This window comes from Schistocerca cancellata, chromosome 7 (assembly GCF_023864275.1).
Source record: "Schistocerca cancellata isolate TAMUIC-IGC-003103 chromosome 7, iqSchCanc2.1, whole genome shotgun sequence".
Taxonomy (NCBI): Eukaryota; Metazoa; Arthropoda; class Insecta; order Orthoptera; family Acrididae; genus Schistocerca; species Schistocerca cancellata.
The window spans coordinates 228,277,778-228,294,375 of NC_064632.1; the positions used below are offsets into that span (position 1 = coordinate 228,277,778).

Below are 16,598 nucleotides of genomic sequence, written 5' to 3' on the forward strand. Positions count from 1 at the left end.
CTTTTTGTATATGCGATCTGTTGTAAACGTAGAGGTTACAAAATTATTGTCCTCGCTGTGACCAAGTAAAAGCTGTCCTTATTTCGTGGTTCTTTCCTTTTGTCCCTTCTTTTTTTGTTTACAGAGATTATTTAGTAAAGAAACGCGCGTCATTTACTGATAATGACGCAGTTCAGAAGCTTATACTCATTTACGTGTGACGCAAAACGGTAGGTTTTTGTTACTGCCGTTTGAAATTAATCTACAGATACCGCGAGAAGGATAAATGAATAATAAATCTTCCCTCAAAGTAAACACCTAACTATGATGCAATTTAAAAAAATACTGCCTGCCAAACTCAAGACTCGAGCCCTGAGCACCTCTGCTAAAATTGCGCACGTGGCCCGAGAGCCACGCCGACGTGAAGACATGGGTTGGAATGGTCAGGTGCGACAGACCGACATGCTCAATTGCTCCACGTGCTGCGATGTACTTCAGCTGGTGACGTCAGCTGTTCAGCCTTGCTCATCCACTTTTGGGGCTCTCCCGACGTATGTGACCCCACGTGTCTCGTATTAATTTACTTGTGTCACTGTCAGGTAAGTCGCCTTGGAGGCCCAAACGTTTATTAAACTACTGTGTACAAAGATGAAAATAAATCGGCCGATAAGTTTTCGAGATTTTTTGGTAATAGCGTTAAACAGCAAATTGTCTTTTTACAGTAGTGCAGATACGTTACAAAGTCCTACTGCACATCGATGTCATTGACGTAATCTCTCTTTTCTGCCCTACCACACGTTGATAATGATTCTCTAAAGGAAACAGCTGTTGGAAAGAGAAACACAACGCGACGTTCCTTCATTTCGGACCGCCACGGAAGCCATCTAGCCCAGTTTCGGCGTCCGGAACATCCTAAAGCGCGGAAATAAGGCCAGCCTAAAATTTGCACGGTGGGACGCACCGCCAGCGCGGCCGGAGCCCCGTAATGAGGCGCGGGCTTTGTGCAGTCCGGCGCAGCATCCCTGCTTCCCTGCGTTGCCACTCGTCGCAATCAGCGGGGCGCGTTGTCGGCTGGAAAAACCTAATTACTGCCGCAGGAGCGCTCATTTCTTCTGGCCCAGCGTGCAGCCGCTTTAATCTCCCTTCCCACTCTGCGTATGTGCGTGTGTGTGCGTGCGTGTGTGTCCTACAAATGGAATACCGCCACAATCCGGATAAATATATAAAGGGTCCCGGCCCAGCGAAAATATGGCTCCGAGCTGGCCGCTGACAATTAGACTGCAGCCCTGTAATCCTAGCTATAAGCTCCACCCAAAAACACCAAACACACACATGCATACGTACAGACAGACAGACAGAGAGAGAGAGAGAGAACGTTATGCCGTATGGTGCTGCCCTCTGATAATTTTGAAATCCCGCCGCCTGACGCGCCCCTTGCTGTGGTCAAAGTCACGCTCTCTGGCGGCTGTCTGCGCGATCTGAGGCGTGCAGCCGCCAGATACTGAGGCACCTCTCTCGAGACAGCGAGCAGTGCGGAAATAACTGCAGTTTGGGCCGCCTCTAGCGACTGTGTGATAAGCTCTTCCTTGAAACTTCCTGGCAGATTAAAACTGTGTGGCGGACCGAGACTCGAACTCGGGACCTTTGCCTTTCGAGGCAAGTGCTCTACCAACTGAGCTTCCCAAGCCCCGTCCTCACAGCTTTACTTCCGCCAGTAGATCGCCTCCTATCTTCCAAACTTTACAGAAGCTCTCCTGCGAACCTTGCAGAACTAGAACTCCTGAAAGAAAGGATATTGCGGAGACATGGCTTAGCCCGGGACCCGAGTTCGAGTCTCGGTCAGCCACACAGTTTTAATCCGCCAGGAAGTTTCATTTCAGCGCACACTCCGCTGCAGAGAGAAAATCTCATTCCGGAAGCTCTTCCTTGTTGTATCGCTGAGACGCGCAGTCACATATCGCACTCAGGCAAGAACACTGACAACTCAAGTATGCAATAACTCAGAAAAATCAACTTAAAAATTTCTGCAAAACGTATACGGAAATAGTATAAGCTTTTTTTATATTTCAATTAAATATTTTTGGCAGTAAATTCCATTATTTTCTGTTCAACAGTAATGTGGACATGTAGTTCTGTTCTCGTCTGTTGTGAGATGTTATCAGCTAATTATTAATTCAAATATTTTTTATTCCAGTCTTTGATCACAATATCAATTCTTTTGTCGATGATCGGTTTCAGTCCGTAATGACCATCCTCAGATCTACAGTACAAAAATATGTACACCTAGTGGGCAGTGTGTCTTTCAACACATTACAGCATAACATATCACAATATACTATCATACAACCAGGGAAATGTACAGATAAAATACGGTAAAACGTTCCTGCTCTACACCATGTCCTAATGTGACAAGGCCGTAATGGCATCGTCAAAACATACAAATATACTCAGCACATCATTGTCACATAGATCTAAATTAAGGTGTAGAATAGGCCACATCGTCCACACAGTCATTTTTGCAACTGGTCACTGAAGTACAGTAGCTACCAGAAATCTGTTTGCCTACATCCTACACAGATGTCGCTACTGTGGGCTTAGATGTAGTCGTCATTTACGTAAGACACATAATTACGTAAGAAACATAATATGATAAAAACAAATTGGATATATACATGTAGCAGACTTTTAAATATTGAAAACTATTATAGAAACGAATTGTGACACAGTAAAAGACGAATACAGTTACCCATATAAAATTATTACAAGGAAATATATGAAGATATGTTTTCTACATAAATCATCAAGCAAGGCTAGGTATAAATACGCGAGGCATTAATTGGTTACCGTTACCTTGGCCTCACCCTCGACCGACACCTCACCTGGAACCCTCATCTCCAGACCGTCCAGCAGAAAGCCCATTCCTGCCTCCGCCTTCTGAAACTCCTGTCTGGCTGGACATGGGGATTGCATCCCTCTACCATCCTCCAGACCTACAAATCCCTCATCCGTCCTATCCTCTGTTATGCCAGCATTGCCTGGATCACTGCCCCTACCCACTTTTAATAGGCCCTGCAAATTCTTGAACGCCATGCCCTCCGCCTTCCCTTCCGTATCCGCCTTCCTTCCCCTAAACGGCTCCTGTATCAACTGATCCCCTTCCCCCACCTCCTTCTGTTCCTCCAACATCTCCGCATCCTTTACATTGTCCGCAGGCTTGATTCCCCCCACCCTCTGGTTTCCTCCTTCCTCTCCACCCCCCCGCCCGTAGCTGCGCCTCTATCGCTGTATCCCTCCCTCTCTCCACCTCAACACCCTCCATCTCCTTCATCAGGGCAATTTCCAACGCCTGCCCCTTCCGGATGACAACTTCACCATGACATCTACCCTTCCTTCCAACTATAACCTGGCCTTGTTCCCCCCCCCCTCCCCAGGGCCCCCTTTTTCCTCTCCCCTCCTTCTCCCAGAGCGGATTTTCCTCCTTCCCCCCCCCCCCTCCTCCCCGAGACCCTGCACCCCATACTTGCCTCTTTCCTTCCCACATCCCTCCCTACCTGGTCCTCTTCAGTGCGTCCCCCACTCATCTCCCCCCTCTCTTCTCCACCCTCCCTTCTTCTGGTCTCCCTCATCTCCTTGCGCCTGGCAGATCCACCGTTTTGATCATCGTCAGTGTGCCACATCAGTGTTGTGTTTAGTGCTGTTTCTCCTGTGCGTCAAGAGGTGTGATTTTAATTGTGTACTGCCTTGAGGTTCGCCGTCAGTGTTTGTTATGTGCTACGCCATCCGCCGATACCTTTTATGCTCCAGTCATACTGTGCCTTGTGTTCTTTTAATTGTCGCAGTGTGTGGCTTTTTGTGTGTGCTACTTTTAAACAGCTTTTTATCTCCATTTTACAGTCACCCCATTTCTTGTCTATTGCCTTCCATGATGTTCCCCCTTTTTTATATCTATGTTCACCATATTCTCTCCTTTGTTATTTTTAAATGTCTTTTATTGTTTGTTCTATGTCTTTCAGCTGAAGAGCAGTGCATATGCTGCTGCCAGCCCGCCCCGATGGGGAATTGATATACAATAAAGAAAAAAAAAATTGGTTACCATAGTATGTTATCAAACAAAGAATTATTAATGACTTTTATGAGTTATCACTTTTGTTATGGCCCCTCACGCAATACTTCTGCATCTTTCCCACCCCTAAATAATAAATATATTTTTGGTTACTGTAATACAACACGATATTCAAACCTACATCAGGCAAAATTAGTGCTTAAGTTAGACTAAAAAAAAAGTTGAAATTGCTTTATTAAAAAAATGTAAAATCTTAAATCATAATTTACGAAAAATAAAACAATTTAGTAAGGTACAATTTAAGGAACACATTTCGAAAACAGAGTCATGAATTGGCTTATATAATGAAGATACTTTCTAGCAGAGTCTTCCACCTTTTTCTTGCACACTGCACACTACGAAATTTCGTAACATTTATGACAGCTGTTGTCATTGAAGCAGTGTCTGAAGAGCATTGTAATGTAAGGTATGGACACTGCACAAACGCAGAGATTACAATAATCAATGATATTAAAAATTACATTCAACTTACCTCAAACATGACAAGTGTCACAACCTAGAATGTGCTGCGCTGCTTGCCCGACGCAAGCGCACGTGCCAGTAGCAACGCTGAAGCACAGTCCTTTTGCCATGGCGCATAATGAAGTAGCCTACAACAAAACTGACACAACTGCCCTGAAGAAACAACTTGCGAAGCAGAGATGTGACGTTTTTCGTGCACTTTGGGGCACTTCGTACGTATTTTGGAATCACATAAACTTAAAATGGGCGTTTCTTGATAGTTTGACTTTTCTTGTCGGGGTGCGATATGCTGGAGTTGTAGCGACAGATTCGGTCGCGCTGTCACGGGCAGTCGGGTGCAGTTGCGTTCTATTTAATGCTCTCACACGTAACAGGGTGCTTGGATGGGTTTCACCAGTTGCTCGATCATTTGTTAGTAACTGGCGAACTGATTGAGCATCGGGCATGTGTAACATTCTACCACTGGTAGTAACGTATTCGTTGTTGTGAATACTGGCATGCTGACGCCTGTATGGTTTCTCAGCGAGTTAAGCGTGTGTTTTGTGGTCGTACTCGTTGTTAATAATGTATCACGCGAATGAGATCTTCACTCTGCAGCGGAGTGTGCGCTGATATGAAACTTCCTGGCAGATTAAAACTGTGTGCCAGACCGAGACTCGAACTCGGGACCTTTGCCTTTCGCGGGCAAGTGCTCTACCAACTGAAAGGATGCAGAGTGAAAATCTCATTATGGAAACATCCCCCAGGCTGTGGCTAAGCCATGTCTCCGCAATATCCTTTCTTTCAGGAGTGCTAGTTCTGCAAGGTTCGCAGGAGAGCTTCTGTAAAGTTTGGAAGGTAGGAGACGAGGTACTGACAGAAGTAAAGCTGTGAGGACGGGGCGTGAGTCGTGCTTGGGTAGCTCAGTTGGTAGAGCACTTGCCCGCGAAAGGCAAAGGTCCCGAGTTCGAGTCTCGGTCTGGTACACAGTTTTAATCTGCCAGGAAGTTTCAATGTATCACGCGTTCGGAAACGGGGTTTGACTCTTTCGTGATCTCCAACGACCTTTGGTTAATGATTAGGGACAGGTGTTGAGTTTGTTTCTTACGCGACCCGCGTGCATGATTAGTCGTTAACATTTGTCGATTTGATGTGTGTTCCGACAATGTTTAGGCCTCACGTCTAGTGAAATCGGTTGTGGATGGCTTTGCGAGGTGTCCACAGTGACGTGCGGTTCCTAAGGGGACATTTACACTCGTTGTGCTTGCAGACGCCTGGAGCTTTAACCCTCGATAGCTTATTTTCCAACGCTTGGTCCAATCAGCTGCAATTTGAAATCTCGTATTGGTTTTCTGTAGCAGAGATTGAGTAATTCGTGTAGGAAGTTAAGCATATGCAACGAAAGACGCACAGAGTTAGATACTATGCAGTAAGCTCCTATAAGTTTGTTGAATTGTTCACTCAGCTATTACGTGGTTTGGCACCACACGTAAAGGTGCTTAGCGAGAGCTGTGTACGATAGAGAATGAATTTGGTTGTCTGTGCTGCATTAAATTGTTTTAATCTTGTCGACTGTTTATTCAGCGAACGCGTGTCCATTTAGTTAAGTTGTAGTTTTGTGCTGTACTGTATTTTCCTTCAGTATGTTCGTGGTATTTGGTATTAATTGCGCTTCGAAGCACGGATGTATATTCATTTAAGTTTTTTCCTTGTATTGATCAGTTTAACTCGTGTTTTGTAGAGGTGTGTGAGTTGGTTCGAAGGATCGACGTCCATGCTGCTTGTATTAGATGAACACATTGGACTCCGGTGAGTTCTATTTATTCTGAGTTGTTCTCCTGTGTAGCGTCTAGGGGAGAACGGAAGTGTCTTTGTTGTCAAGGTTGTTCGCTGTCCTCAGTGGCTATCGTGAACTATCTCAGTGAAGTTAAACAGCAAGAATGGTTGTAAATCCTTTAGTGGTAAGGCTAAAGCGTTGATTACTACGAAGGGTACCGCGGTATGTTTGTGATATAATGTTAGTTTTGATTAAGCTCGTGCCTGTTTAGTTATGAAGGAGTTACGTTGAAAACCCACGTTAAGCTACGACTAGTGTTGATTACCATAAGAGTATAATCTTGTGACACAGGCCCACTGGCATAGTTTTAGGTGACGAGCAGCAAGCGCTCTAGGTTAAGTAGCTTGGGAATAGCATTGTATCTAACAAATAAGTAAGAGCATATGGTGTAAATTCGAATCTGAAATTAAAAGGTTTGCACAAGACAGGAATTCGCGGCGTACTGCAGTAAACAAATCAGAGGACAAATGATTGAAAGCCAGAGATTATCCAGTTGGATAATAAGAAGTTCGAAATTTCTGGCCTCATAAAACACGAAACGTGAAGGCCTCAGGTGCTACGATTAAGAAACCAAGTTGACAACAGAATAGTTACACACGTAACAGACACTCACGACAAAATTTTCCATACATAACAGACATTTCTGCGTACCCAGTTAGTACTCAAATTGACTGTACATTAGCAGAAGGTATAGGGCACTGCGTCACTGAAACTACCACCAATAGTAAAACACATGATACAGTCAAAAAATGCAGTAATACAATTGGATACTTTTAGGATTTCAGTCATCTGCTTTCTGATTTGTTTGCTGCAGTACGCCGTGAATTCCTGACTTGTGCAAACCTTTTAATTTCAGACTCAAACTTGCACCATACGCCATAACTTATTTGTTAGATACATTGCAGTATGTATTGTATTTAATTATCATTTCATTCCAGCAAAAGCAGCATGCTCATCAACGGTAACTGTTCTTTCGGGAAGAGATACTACCTTCATTTATAGTTAAAATATGGCTTCCGGCCATTGACCTTCTTGTGCAAACGTACACGCTATACCCAAACTCTTACGGGACTAGGTAGATTAATCTGCCACGAATAATGAGTATGATGGGCAAACATCTATTAGACGAACTACGAATGTAGTGGTGTTGACATGTTGGGAATGTGGGTCTCGCGGGGAGCGTGCAAGGGATAAGTCCCTGCAGGCGCACTATGCTATGTGCTCTCGGTGGCTCAAATGGGTAGAGCGTCTGCCATGTAAGCAGGAGATCCCGGGTTCGAGTCCCGGTCGGGAAACACATTTTCAACATGTCCCCAATGAAGTATATCAACGCATGTTTGTAGCTAGGGTGTCCATTTAATTATCATTTAATTCTAGCAAAAGCTGCATGGTCATCAACGGTAACTGTTCTTTCGGGAACATATACTACCTTCATAAATTGCAGTATATTCCCATACAGTTTGCACACTCTTCAGCACACTAAATTCCACTTACACAAGGATGTTTTGTGCTTTTTAATATGCTGAATCAGTCCTCCCAATCACTATTTCTTTTTCTATTTCTTCTTCACATTTTTCCTGCAGACGGTTCGCCTTGTCATCCCTCCACTTTCTATTTATTGCTTTCCTGTGTGATATATTGCTTTATTTCTGTCTTTTTCTGAACAGTTTAGTACTTCCTTCTTCCGTCGATCAATTAAAGTATTTCTTCTGCTATTAAAAGTTTCGTTGTAGTTACCTTCCTCGAATCTAAATTTGTCTGTCCAACATCTGTGATTAAGGTTTCTAGTGATGTCTATTCCTCTTCACCGGAATTGTCCACTGTAGTATTCATTATCAAAGTGTTTACAGCTTTAGAGAATTTGAAACTCGAATATTTCACTACCTTTCTTCTTTTCTCACTCATTCTTCCGTACGATTCTCTTAAACTTCAGTCTACTCTTCATAATTAGTAAATTGTGATCAGAGTCTACATATGATTCTGGGTGTACCTTACAAGCCAATATCTGATATCGGAACCTTTGTCAGACGATGGTGTAATCCAGATGGAATCTTCTCCTTTCTACAGCTCATTTCCAAACTTATCCCCTCCTCCTGTATTACTTTTAGCAGCGTGTAATTATTACTAGCTGGTATTTATTACACATCTCAATTGCCACTTCTCCTCTCTCATTCTTACTATCAAGCCCGTATCCTCCCATAACTCGCCCCGTACTATAGCGCTCCAGCGGCCGCTGTGGCCGAGCCGTTCTAGGCGCTTCAGTCCGGAACCGCGCTGCTGCTACGGTTCGAATCCTACCTCGGGAATGGATGTGAGTGATGCCCTTAGGTTAGTTAAGTTTAAGTAGTTCTAAGTCTAGGAGACTGATGACCTCATGTGTTAAGTTCCATAGAGCTTTGAGCCATTTGAACCATAGTGCTACAATCCATCATGATTATTAGATCCCTGTACACACTGAATTGCCCGCTCAGTATCCTGATATACTTTCTCTATCTTCTGTTTGAGAAATCTGCATGTGTACCTGAACTACTGTCGTTGGTGTTGGTTTGCTGTTGATTCTGATTTACTACCCTGCCGCCCTACTTTCTTTTTCATAGCGGATCTTATTCCTCTTATACTATTTTCTACCGCAATTAATATCACTCTATATCCATCTGGCCACAGATCTTTACTTTCTTTCAATTTCACGTCAATAACCCCCTTTATATTTGGATCGAGTCTTTGCATTTTTCTTTTCAAAGTTTCTAGCGTATCTACCACATTCAAACTTCTGATATTCCAGACTCCGTCTCTTAAAATGTTACACATTCATTGGTTATTCAATCTTTCTGTCACGGTTACGTCACCCTTGGCAGCCTCCTCCCAGAGATCCGACTGAGGGAATAATCCGGAATCTTTTTCCAGTTACCAGTCACATGTCTTGTATCTTTAATGAGTGATTTCTACTGCCTTTTGCATCCTAATAGCGTTGATCATTATTGATTGTTCCGCCTTGTGGGAGCAGGTTCCCTCCGCATGGGTTACCCTGAAACTCTGCGCACTTATTCGTTCTCTGACGACGCTGTTGGCTGACGGAGGACGTCTCCTGCCTTCATTGCTGATAACTTTCATTGAGAAGTTTAGCAGTGACTGGAACCGAATCCAGGACCAAGACGTTTTGATTACTAGTCAAAGACACTACCGCTACACCACTTGTGGTTCTATATTCATAGTACACCATCTATATTCAGGGCCATCTTCCTGTGTGGTGTGTATTCCGGATTGGACCAGAATAGAGACAGTACTAAAATTATTCAATTATATTACTGCATCTTTAACTTTTGTTGACCTGTCATCCTCAGCACCGTATAATTCATGTTGATAATTGTCATTTTAGGTTCGTCTATTTACAACTGTATATAACAAATTGGTAGTGCCGTACGCGTTTTGCCTTCCTTATTTGAAAGGCACCATCAATGGCAAACTTTGCAGATTTTGCTCTATGTTCTTATCTTCCTGGTTTAGAGCTGTTATACGCAAATGCGAAACTCATATGACAAGAAAAGTTCGTTTTATTCTGTTATAATTATATGCAATTGAAGTGACACTTACGGATATGTTATATTAATGCCTCTTACCGTTGACTGTTTTCAGGCGTTTTACTATCGACTGCAGTTACAATGACGCAGTATGGCTTTTTATTTCATTTATTGACCCCAAAAGGAGAACAATACCGTGCAGGCTGATATAAAAAACAAAAAGAACTGATGATGACTAGTTAATCTAAACTCTTGTTGCGTAAAGGTTCATTTCATCAGAAACTGTTTGTATTCGTAAATATGGATTTCTTGAAATTATACGTACTGTGGAGGACCAAGTGCACCAAATAAAATGTATTTAGATTTTGTAATTAGTGAATGAAGTAGTGGAAAGAGAAACAGAAATAAGAAATCTGATGCGCACTGAATACTCGGAGAAAGCGAAGCAGTTGAATTCGCGATGGTCGCGAAAGAGCTGCACGTGCTCAGAGTGCCCTGGTAAAATATTCACGTGAGGTACGACGTGTAAGCGCCCGAAAGGATGCCGCAGACCGGTCGCACACAAATAATTAATCGCGGCACGATGTACGGTTATTCACGAATCCTTTCTTCGCGGGGCAGTTCTCTCTGTTCGACTGCACTTTGGCGTTACCTTTCCTTTTGGGTTTTACATTCGCACACGCGGCATCGTTTCAACTCCGTTTTACGACCACGCTATTGCGGTCTCTGGTCGATCAGGGTAGAACGTTACGCGTGGTTCGACGAAGTGCATTCTGAAACAAGACGTTCACCAACACTATAATGAGTGTGCAGTCCACGATCAATAAAGATCGTCTAGGGGTACTTTCGGTAATATTTGTTAAAAACATGAATAAGACACGTATTTTTGCCAGTGACATGAATCATCAATAACACAATGCATGTGAACATCTCACGTCATAAACAGGTTGTAACAACAGTGTCCCATATTCCTACAGGGTGTAGTATTGGTAGAAACTAGAAGAAATTTGGAAATTTGTGGTAAGCTCCCATGGGACCAAACTGCTGAGGTCATCGGTCCCTAGGCTTACACACTACTTAATCTAACTTAAACTAACTTACACTTAGGACGACACACCGATGGAGGGGGAAGGGGGGGGGTGCGAACCGTAGCAAGGCGCCTTAAACCGCATGGCTACCGCGCGGCAGAAAACTAGAAGAAAAATTCGTATGTTTGGAACCGACTTCCTGTTGTGATACACCGCGGTGACAAAAGTTATGGGATAGCGGTACTCACATATGCAGATGGCGGATATGAGAGGGCAGGAAGTGTCATTTGTACTCAGGTGATTCATGTGAATATGGCTGCAAGATGGGAATTAACAGACTTTGTAAGCGAATGGTACTCGGATTTAGAGGCGTGGAAGATTCTGTTTCGTGAATCGTTAGGGAATTCAGTATTCCGCGATCCATAGTGTCAAGAGTGAGTCGAGAATACCATATTTCATGCATTACTTCTTGCCATGTACAACGCAGTGGGCGACGGCTGTCGCTTAACGACCGAGAAGAGCGTAGGATTGTCAGTGCTAATAGACAAGCAACACTGCATGAAATAACTGTATAAGTCAACATGGGACATACGGAGAACTTATCCGTTAGAACAGTGCTGTGACGTTGGGCGTTAATGGGCTATGGCAGCAGACGACAGACGACTGGAAACGGTGTCCTCGTCAGATGACTCCCGATTTCAGTTGTTAAGAGCTGATGGTAGGGTTTGAGTGTAGCGCAGACCCCACGAAGTCAGGGATTCAAGTTGTCAACACGGCACTGTGCAAGCTGGTAGTTGCCCATAATGATGTAGACTGTGTTTACACGGAATTGATTGGGTCCTCTTGATGCTGTTGCTACTTGGAGACCCTTTTGCTGCTATACATAGACGTCATGTTCCCAAACAACGGTGGAATTTTTATGGATAACGACGCTCAATGTCACAGGGTCACCATTGTTCGCAATTTGTTTGGAGAACTTTCTGGACAATTCGAGCGAATAGTTTGCCCACCCAGATCGCCCAGGGTGAATCCCGTCGAACATTTATGGGACGCAATCGAGAGGTCTGTTCGTGTACAAAATCCTGCACCGGCAACACTTTTGGAATTATGGGCGGCTGCAGAGGCGGTACAGTTCAATATTTATGCAGGGGACTTGTTGAGGCAGTGACATGTATCAGTGAACTACGCTGTGAAAAGGGGGTCTGACACGATATTAGGAGATATTCCATGACTTTTGTCACTTTAGCCTATGGGCCGTTGATGATCTATAGCTCACAGCCTCAGTACTATTTACTGATGAGGCAGGATTCACAGGAGACGATATACACTCCTGGAAATGGAAAAAAGAACACATTGACACCGGTGTGTCAGACCCACCATACTTGCTCCGGACACTGCGAGAGGGCTGTACAAGCAATGATCACACGCACGGCACAGCGGACACACGAGGAACCGCGGTGTTGGCCGTCGAATGGCGCTAGCTGCGCAGCATTTGTGCACCGCCGCCGTCAGTGTCAGCCAGTTTGCCGTGGCATACGGAGCTCCATCGCAGTCTTTAACACTGGTAGCATGCCGCGACAGCGTGGACGTGAACCGTATGTGCAGTTGACGGACTTTGAGCGAGGGCGTATAGTGGGCATGCGGGAGGCCGGGTGGACGTACCGCCGAATTGCTCAACACGTGGGCGTGAGGTCTCCACAGTACATCGATGTTGTCGCCAGTGGTCGGCGGAAGGTGCACGTGCCCATCGACCTGGTACCGGACCGCAGCGACGCACGGATGCACGCCAAGACCGTAGGATCCTACGCAGTGCCGTAGGGGACCGCACCGCCACTTCCCAGCAAATTAGGGACGCTGTTGCTCCTGGGGTATCGGCGAGGACCATTCGCAACCGTCTCCATAAAGCTGGGCTACGGTCCCGCACACCGTTAGGCCATCTTCCGCTCACGCCCCAACATCGTGCAGCCCGCCTCCAGTGGTGTCGCGACAGGCGTGAATGGAGGGACGAATGGAGACGTGTCGTCTTCAGCGATGAGAGTCGCTTCTGCCTTGGTGCCAATGATGGTCGTATGCGTGTTTGGCGCCGTGCAGGTGAGCGCCACAATCAGGACTGCATACGACCGAGGCACACAGGGCCAACACCCGGCATCATGGTGTGGGGAGCGATCTCCTACACTGGCCGTACACCACTGGTGATCGTCGAGGGGACACTGAATAGTGCACGGTACATCCAAACCGTCATCGAACCCATCGTTCTACCATTCCTAGACCGGCAAGGGAACTTGCTGTTCCAACAGGACAATGCACGTCCGCATGTATCCCGTGCCACCCAACGTGCTCTAGAAGGTGTAAGTCAATTACCCTGGCCAGCAAGATCTCCGGATCTGTCCCCCATTGAGCATGTTTGGGACTGGATGAAGCGTCGTCTCACGCGGTCTGCACGTCCAGCACGAACGCTGGTCCAACTGAGGCGCCAGGTGGAAATGGCATGGCAAGCCGTTCCACAGGACTACATCCAGCATCTCTACGATCGTCTCCATGGGAGAATAGCAGCCTGCATTGCTGCGAAAGGTGGATATACACTGTACTAGTGCCGACATTGTGCATGCTCTGTTGCCTGTGTCTATGTGCCTGTGGTTCTGTCAGTGTGATCATGTGATGTATCTGACCCCAGGAATGTGTCAATAAAGTTTCCCCTTCCTGGGACAATGAATTCACGGTGTTCTTATTTCAATTTCCAGGAGTGTAGTACATTATCTCGATACGTACGTGTGGGCAGTCGTAAAGCCTCGTGCAATCATGGAGATGAAGCTTCAGGATCGCTTCAATATGGGCAGGAAAAGTCAGTGACAGTCATTGGCGCACACGCTTTACCAAACAGCTTAAATGGTACAGTTTATCACCCATGGCAGCGCGAGGAATTGCCAGCGCTGTTGGAGAACGTTACTCTCGCAGGGAGACTCTGTCCCGACTAAGGTTGATGCACGACCACATTTTCTACGAATCGTGCGACAGTACATCGCTACAGTGTTTCATGGGTGATGGTTTGGTCGAGGATATCCGGTAGCATGCCTCCTCGTTCACTAGTCCCGAATACTTTGTATTTCTGGCTATGGCATTGGTGTATGTCCACCCATCGACAATGTACAGACCTTACAGGAGCTTGTAACCAATACATGTGACGCAATCCAATGGAGCCAGCTGTATTTGACAGTGCTTGGTTCACTGCGAAGAGGGGCTGAAGGATGTGTCAGAAATAGAGCTGTGTTCTACAAAAAATACAGTTCGGTAGTTTCGAAACAGTACATAAGTGGCGTCGTAAATGGTAGGATTAAGAGTACTGTTGGTGGCATTGCTAGGGGAAGAAACATAAATGAATGTGTGTGATAGAAACTCGGAGCCGACGACTTCTCTTTGTTTGTTGTTCGTTTGTTTTGCACACAGAACCGCACGTCGTTCAGCGTTAGTATATTGTGTATTTGGTATCCTTACAAACATAAATAGCATTTTATAAATAATAAATATTAGTTGATTACCTAGCTTCTGTGTTCTTATCTAACTAAAGCAATTAATTTTGATGCAAATACAGCTTACATGCACAAGCACAAAAAATCTATGTAATTACCGTTGTTGTTTTGTATTCAATAAAACATTATTCATCGTGATCAAAGGAAAGAGTTTCTTATCATTATTGATAAGTGTGAAAGCATATTTGACATAATCTAGGCGATGTACGGAAGTGATGTTTAATACGTTTATTTAAATTACCTTTTTCAAGGAAATGGCGTTTCCTAGGGCTTTTTGATAAATCTGCATTGATTTTTTATTTTTAGTACAAAGCCTGCTGTTACACGATAAAAAGCAATGATATTCTAATAAAACCTCAGCTAAACATTGACAGTTGCAATTTTGTTACAAATACTTTTTATTTTTAAGCTACAGACCGTCGGATAGCCATGTAGGACAAAAATGTTCGGTAGGTCACGCGGCCCTTTGTATATTCTCAGTTTCTAGACGCCTCACTGCTTCTGGTATCTAGGGGAATCTAGTAGGACACTGATCCCATAGGCGAACAAAGCGATCAAAATGAGGTGACGCCCGATAAAAATGCAACACCCGTAACGTACAGATAACGCGGTTATGGTCTTAACTGATCAAATCTGCTAGGAAAACTATCTTAGTCTATGCATACTTACGATAGTCTGCGGCAGCCTACAGTAGCTTTCGAACTCTAGTCCAGAAGCTTGGTAACCGTGTACAGCAGTACCTGCAACTTCTACGTAAAAGACAGATGGGAGTGAGAGGACAGATTGACACTTACCTTAACAGGTATTCGATTCCGGACAAATCGTTACAGGAACTTTTCTTCTAGTTTTGACCAATACTACCTCCTGCAGGCATATGTGACACTTCTTTTTAAACATCTTGAGTCAAGATATAATCAATGCTTCTTCGTGCTATGCCAACAATGTAAGCGTATGTACGACGAATATCTTCATGTCAGACGTAATAACTGTGATGCGTAGTTAATGCAGTGGATAGGGTGCGACAGAGTGTTGATTTTCAGCTGCCGGCGTATTGGTTTTCATTTGCTAATTTTAGTCTGCTTACTATGACATTTTACTTCTTAGTAGTTGTAGCAACTCTTCTTCGAAGCATAACACCTGCAATTACTCAGTTCTAAAATGGGACTGAGAGTTCAATCGTTTTCGTTGTTCCACTTTTCAAGACACATTTTTCCTTTCAACATTCACCTAGTTTTATCACACACACTTATTTCTTACCGATCCATTGTCGTCGTTACTTGCCTCTTTTTCCGTTGTACTTCTCCTCCAAAAGAAAAAGATACCAACTCCATTTCTTGTTTGATCAACCCCTGCTACTATTATCCTCCATTATGAAAATGACATTTCTCCTAGAAAGGTCGCCTTCAGCCGTAAGAGGCTCACTGAGAAACGATCTAAATATCACAGCGGTTTTGTTTTACTAATCTTGTTACAGCAATTTTTAAAACAGAACCCCATCATCTTTTGGTTTTACAAGTTCACTTCTTGGTGAGCTAAATTCACTAGTATAGCTATTTCACAGATCAACAAGAATTTCCTAACTAAAATTACTTCAGGTATTTCAAATTATTCTTTGCAGCTGCTATAAACGTATATTTATTTTGCTCAGTTTTTACTGTTTTTGCAATCTCTGTTCATCGCATTGTGTTCATCTTTAGCCTCCTAACCTTCTCTACCCTTTTCAGATTATTAACACCCACTCAAAGAATTAAATAAATACATGTGAACATACATAAAACGACTTATTGCACATACCAAAGAGCATAGCTGAAAAGATTAAGTAAAGTATAATCCACGTACATGAACATTATTTAACAAAACATTTATAGCACCAGTGCAAAAGGCAAGAATACATGAAAACTACGCGTGCAGAGGACACTTACGAGTGTAAAGTCGGATGAAAATGCACTAAGCAAAAATCTCACTTAAGTTTCTTACGAAACAAACTTTTTGGATCTAGAAATAATCCAAAATTGCAGATATGTTTGCTTACAGACCACTGACGGATTTTTAAAAGAATAAAAAGTATTAGGGAAATAAATATGCGTTCGAACATTGATTTGAAGTAATTGTACAGCAACTACTGACGCCTAGGCTACGTAATGA

The 16,598-nt window shown here is 44.0% G+C and overlaps 1 non-coding gene across 1 annotated transcript; it reads left to right on the forward strand.

The window, feature by feature from the left end:
* Window positions 1-7,601: 7,601 nt before the first annotated feature.
* On the forward strand, window positions 7,602-7,675 carry Trnat-ugu (transfer RNA threonine (anticodon UGU)). Its single transcript has one exon. It is a non-coding gene; the product is annotated as a tRNA-Thr (tRNA).
* The last annotated feature ends 8,923 nt before the right edge of the window (window positions 7,676-16,598 follow it).